Raw genomic sequence first — 6,697 nt, forward strand, 5'->3', positions numbered from 1 at the left:
GACTGCCTCTCTGCTGGGTCGCTGACTGCCTCTTCTTGGTTGCTGACTGTCTCGCTGTGCTGGGTCGCTGTGCTGTGTTGCTGACTGTCTCACTGTAGCTGGGTCACTGACTGTCTCGCTGTGCTGGGTCGCTGACTGTCTCGCTGTGCTGGGTCGCTGACTGTCTCGCTGTGCTGGGTCTCTGTGCTGTGTTGCTGACTGTCTCACTGTAGCTGGGTCACTGACTGTCTCGCTGTGCTGGGTCGCTGACTGTCTCGCTGTGCTGGGTCGCTGACTGTCTCGCTGTGCTGGGTCTCTGTGCTGGGTCGCTGACTGTCTCGCTGTGCTGGGTCACTGTCTGTCTCGCTGTGCTGGGTCGCTGTGCTGGGTCGCTGTGCTGAGTCGCTGACTGTCTCGCTGTGCTGGTTCGCTGACTACCTCTCTGCTGGGTCGTTGACTGTCTCGCTGTGCTGGGTCACTGACTGTCTCGCTGTGCTGGGTCTCTCTGCTGGGTCACTGACTGTCTCGCTGTGCTGGGTCGCTGACTGTCTCGCTGTGCTGGGTCACTGACTGTCTCGCTGTGCTGGGTCGCTGACTGTCTCGCTGTGCTGGGTCTCTGTGCTGGGTCGCTGACTGTCTCGCTGTGCTGGGTCACTGTCTGTCTCGCTGTGCTGGGTCACTGTCTGTCTCGCTGTGCTGGGTCGCTGTGCTGGGTCGCTGACTGTCTCGCTGTGCTGGGTCACTGACTGTCTCGCTGTGCTGGGTCGCTGACTGTCTCGCTGTGCTGGGTCGCTGACTGTCTCGCTGTGCTGGGTCACTGACTGTCTCGCTGTGCTGGGTCGCTGACTGTCTCGCTGTGCTGGGTCTCTGTGCTGGGTCGCTGACTGTCTCGCTGTGCTGGGTCACTGACTGTCTCGCTGTGCTGGGTCGCTGACTGTCTCGCTGTGCTGGGTCTCTGTGCTGGGTCGCTGACTGTCTCGCTGTGCTGGGTCACTGTCTGTCTCGCTGTGCTGGGTCACTGTCTGTCTCGCTGTGCTGGGTCGCTGTGCTGGGTCGCTGACTGTCTCGCTGTGCTGGGTCTCTGTGCTGGGTCGCTGACTGTCTCGCTGTGCTGGGTCACTGTCTGTCTCGCTGTGCTGGGTCGCTGTGCTGGGTCGCTGACTGTCTCGCTGTGCTGGGTCGCTGACTGTCTCGCTGTGCTGGGTCACTGACTGTCTCGCTGTGCTGGGTCTCTCTGCTGGGTCGCTGACTGTCTCGCTGTGCTGGGTCACTGACTGTCTCGCTGTGCTGGGTCGCTGTGCTGGGTCGCTGTGCTGGGTCGCTGACTGTCTCGCTGTGCTGGGTCTCTCTGCTGGGTCGCTGACTGTCTCGCTGTGCTGGGTCGCTGACTGTTTTGCTGTGCTGGGTCTCTGTGCTGGGTTGCTGACTGTCTCGCTGTGCTGGGTTGCTGACTGTCTCACTGTAGCTGTAGTGTGAGGTTGTTGCCCAGTTCCTGCTGCCATCTCTTTCATCGTTTAAATAACAGCATTATTTCTGAAAGCAATGTGAATTTTCAGGATATTAAAAAGGACCTTCATGTGAACCAGCGCTCTGCAGCCCCCTCTCTCTCTCTCTCTCTCTCTCTCTCTCTCTCTCTCTCTCTCTCTCTCTCTCTCTCGACTTCATTGTTCTCCAGAATTGCTGCTATAAATTATGCTATCAGCTTACGGGTTTCAGGTATAGAATTCAGGGAAAGTTTCAAAATGAAGTGCATTCTCACTGGGAAAGTGAAGTGGTGACAGGCATGGAGTTATTGAAGAAAGCGCTGGCTGGAATTCCTGTGTGAGAGGTGTGTGCATGTCACCGGTCTGTGTGACGTGGGAATGTGAAGCTCCTTAAGTGGCCCCATTCTTGAAGATAAATGGTTAAAAATTCATTTTGAATGTTAGTAAAAAAATAAATAAATAAATAATAATAATACAAATATGAAAATAGCAAATTTGAACATTTAACATTTATCAGTTGTGACACGCTTGGAAAATCAGAAATGAAGACGAACATACGGCCCTGTACTGCCATACACTGTTATTGTTTTATACCTGTCTAATCTTTTTTTATAACATTCTTTATAACACATTTATAGATGCAAGTTTCTTTTTAGGTCGAAAACTAATGATGATTACATTCAGGGGAAATCAATTTAAAATAATTGATTTGGGGCTTACCCTGACACTGTACAGGGTTTTATAATATAAGGTTGAATATTTAAATAAAAAGTACAGTATAAGTAACATATAGAGTATAAATATATAAATGTTGGAGGATCGGAGGTCAGTCGGAGCATTGATGTTTGCCATGTAGGAATCTGACTTCATACGCTCTGACACGGAGTAAAATAATGTTCTGCAGTAACCTATACCATCAATATGAGAGGAAAAGAGAAGGCTTTGGCTTAATTTATGTGGTTCTCAGAAGAATTATTATTATTCCTAGGATCTTGGCAGCAACATTTGGCCTAAGAAGAAATTAACTTTGTCTCCTCTCTAAGTACTGCAATACATCAAGCTATAATCTTTACCGTAGACGAATCATATTTCATATTATACAAGAAGAATATATTAATTTTTCATATTTTTTTTCCCCTAATTTTTCCTGTCTGACCATCTGTATGTATTAAGTATTAGTAAGATTAATCCTGCGGTCACATTGGAAAGAGAGGCAGGTGTTTTGTGTTATACAAGTATGGATAAATAATGCAAACCGGCATCGAAATATAATCCGGTGCATTATTTTTCTATCTCCGTAATATATCAGGGACATTTGTTACGAGGAATAAAGCTTGGTCCCTGTGTGATTATGACAACAGCATAGGGATTGCACAGGAGTGGCTTGTTGAACGTCACTGATGTATGAAATTACTCTCCATGTTCCCAGATCAGAGTGCTAAGTCATTTAAGAAGTGGTACCCATCCAAAGTGCATCTGCTGACCCACATCGAGTCCCCTGGTAACAAAGCAGGGGTGATTATTTTTCTGAGAACCTGCTGTACTTTATACATGTTGATCCTTAACCCAGCGAGGCTCTGATCCCTGGTACTGCGGTCCAGCGAGGCTCTAATCCCTGGTACTGCGGTCCAGCGAGGCTCTGATCCCTGGCACTGCGGTCCAGCAAGATTCTGATCCCTGGTACTGCGGTTCAGCGAGGCTCTGATCCCTGGTACTGCGGTCCAGCGAGGTTCTGATCCCTAGTGCTGCGGTCCAGCAAGGCTCTGATCCCTGGTACTGCGGTCCAGCGAGGCTCTGATCCCTGGTACTGTGGTCCAGCGAGGCTCTGATCCCTGGTACTGCGGTCCAGCAAGGTTCTGATCCCTGGGACTGCGGTCCAGCGAGGCTCTGATCCCTGGTACTGCGGTCCAGCGAGGCTCTGATCCCTGGTACTGCAGTCCAGCGAGGTTCTGATCCCTGGTACTGCGCTCCAGCGAGGCTCTGATCCGTGGCACTGCGGTCCAGCGAGGCTCTGATCCCTGGTACTGCGGTCCAGCGAGGCTCTGATCCCTGGTACTGCGGTCCAGCGAGGTTCTGATCCCTGGTACTGTGCTCCAGCGAGGCTCTGATCCCTGGTACTGTGCTCCAGCGAGGCTCTGATCCGTGGCACTGCAGTCCAGCGAGGCTCTGATCCCTGGTACTGCGGTCCAGGACAATGTGCAACATGCCATCCCACCCGCTGTGCCTTCATGACCAACTGACTATTCTTATAGTGACCAGCATTTACTCTTTTTAGAGACAGAATATTTAGATACATTGCCAGTGTTGCCTGCATCGGTTTATTTTATTTTATTAAGAAACATCTTGTTTATTATGATGTTGCACATGGGTAAGCATTATAGAATATGCAATGATTACGTACCAGCTCTCAATACACAGTGTTTATTACTGTTGGCCCCTATTTGTGTGTTTTACAGTGTTAGCAGCACAGTGATACATGCATACTAACCTGAGATTTCTGTGATATATGATTTTTAACTCAAACTTGTGGAAGCCAAGTTACTTTAAATGATAAATTACACATGATTTTAATGTTTCTTTAGACTTAATGCATTTTCCATTTCCATTAGTTTATTTTATTATTACTCTTTCCTTGTGTTTTGCTGTGAATAGTCTTTGGCTAGATGTGGAATTGTAACTCATATAGGAGGCTGTGTGGTCCAGTGGTTAAAGAAAAGGGCTTTTAACCAGGAGGTCCCCGGTTCAAATCCCACCTCAGCCACTGACTCATTGTGTGACCCTGAGCAAGTCACTTAATCTTCTTGTGCTCCGTCTTTCGGGTGAGACGTAGTTGTAAGTGACTCTGCAGCTGATGCATAGTTCACACACCCTAGTCTCTGTAAGTCGCCTTGGATAAAGGCGTCTGCTAAATAAATAATAATATTCTATGAAAGCAGAAAAGCACTTCTGTATTTTATGAAAGCTTGAACCACAATACTATGAACAATAATTCAGGGGTTTGTAAGATGTGTTTGTTTCTCATTTTGTGACAATCATCCTTTTAAAAAAAAAAAAAATTAAAGACTGCCTTTCCTAAGAAGACACCTTCAGAAAAATTCCCATGCAGATGCAGAACTCACAGATTCTACACAGAACGTAAAGAAGCCGTCTGAAATGTTGAAGTCTTTTAAAAAGCTTCAGGTTTTATCCAATGAGAATTTAAGATTTCCCCAGTGTACAACTTACATTACCTAACACTGTCATGAAATGAAACTAGCAAAACCTGCAATTAACTTAATTCATGTATAGCAATCACATTTTTAATGTGGTGTAAAAAAAAAATGACATTGTGATTTGTCAAAGTTATTAATTTCATCGTATAATGATACATTTAATGTATGTAGTTCATTTTACATTTCATGTTACCAGGGCGAAGTTCCCGTTGGCTAACTCCATTTCTTGCCTCTTAATAGCGTGGCTTGGTGGCAACAGCAATTTTAACAGCAACAATGAACTCTTTGTCACAATAAGGCATGTTGATTAGATGAGCTCAGTTGGAAAATGAAAATGAATTCTTCAGTCTCTGGAAAGGTGTCATCTTGGATATTGCTGGGTCAGCCTCTAACTGGAAGGGTATGCAAAGTAATTCATCTGCGGCATTATCCCCAATAATGATATATTTCAAGGATTATAAATTGGGATGTTTGCATGGCTGCTGTTTAAATGTTATTTAGAAAGTGATTCAAGTTATTCTGCCCTTTAACCCCCAGTTAGGTTGGTCACCTGTGTGAAATCTTTTATAATAGCAAAAGAGCAATTTGTAACACAGTATAATCACAAAGATAACTATTACAGGGGGACGGGATGTGGGAATGCGCGTTTTCAAATTACATTCTTCTACACAGGACTTAGCAGGTTATTATTTCAACAACAGCGTGAGTGTGGCATATAGAACCGTTGCAAAATGATCAGCATCAGTTATTTTGTTTGTTCCCTGTGCTGGGTTTACAAGAAAGGGCTCGTTTGTAATGTCATTCTACATTTTAGATTGCCTTCAACTGTATTTATTTATTTATTTTGTAATATCCTTGTAATATCAGTCCGTAGATCCTTTCCAATAAGCATTTGCATAATGGCGAAAGAATCAGCCGTGCTAATCTGGAACAATATAATAGCTGGGATATACTGGTTTACCATTAGCGTTAACCGTATTTGCTAGTTTAACATCACACAATCAAAAATAAACTGTAAATGGGGAATACAATGTGATAGAAAAATGTGGCATTGGTTTGCATTGGCTTGTACTACATGTGATTGCTTGTAATAACCTGCTATAGATGTGAACTTCATAGTGACTATTTGCAAGTCGTTGGTTATGCGGAGTGGATCAAGCCTCTACTTTTGAGAAATAAACTTGTACAAATGCTGTAGGTGTATAACCAGCCTGAAGATGTGCACACTCAAACAAGCCCCTAAACATATCAATTTCAAAGAGATTAACAAAATAAATAAATACAATGTTCTGCAACCTGGGTTTCACAGATATACTGGCCAGACTCCCTTGTGAATAAGGATTAGAAAACAGAAATTGTATTAAATAATATTAATTCTCGCCTGTCTTATTAACAGATGTGTGTAAAGCATAGTGGAGAGTCTTAGTCCATGCTAATAAAACAGTTCCGCCAGAATTACTCCCTGAATTAAAATTACATTTAAGTAGCTTATTTTTACATTGCGTTTAAAGCCCGCTACAGTGTGAGCCTACTTGTTAGTTTTTAATTAAATTTGTTTAGAATTGGATTGAGTTATAACCAACTTAACCTGGAGGGTACTTATCTAAATGCAACTGTGGGTGGATGTATTGAAGCAAGCAATAAAAGAGCCATACAAGATTTATTACACCAGACGCTCTGAAAACAAGGGGAAGGGGCTGAATATGCAAACCAAGAGCTTAAGCACTGTGCTAATATATTGCTGTATATCACTCTGGGTATTTTTAACTGCTGTACGGCATATGCTATAGCTGGGGGCCCTTAGATATTCCAGGATAATTGTACTCAGGGAATGTGTGTCTGTATGCAAGTATGCATGTGTGTGCATATGTATGTACTGTCCATGTGTTTGTCCTTGTGCACAATACAATTCATTAACCATTCGTACAAAAGTATAGAAGGCAGTCAACTGGAAATCTCATTAGGAGAAATACAACAGATAAAATTGTCCTTGGCTTTTTTTTTTTTTTACTTTCTGAGCTA

Source organism: Acipenser ruthenus, chromosome 19 (assembly GCF_902713425.1).
Source record: "Acipenser ruthenus chromosome 19, fAciRut3.2 maternal haplotype, whole genome shotgun sequence".
In the NCBI taxonomy this organism is placed as follows: domain Eukaryota; kingdom Metazoa; phylum Chordata; class Actinopteri; order Acipenseriformes; family Acipenseridae; genus Acipenser; species Acipenser ruthenus.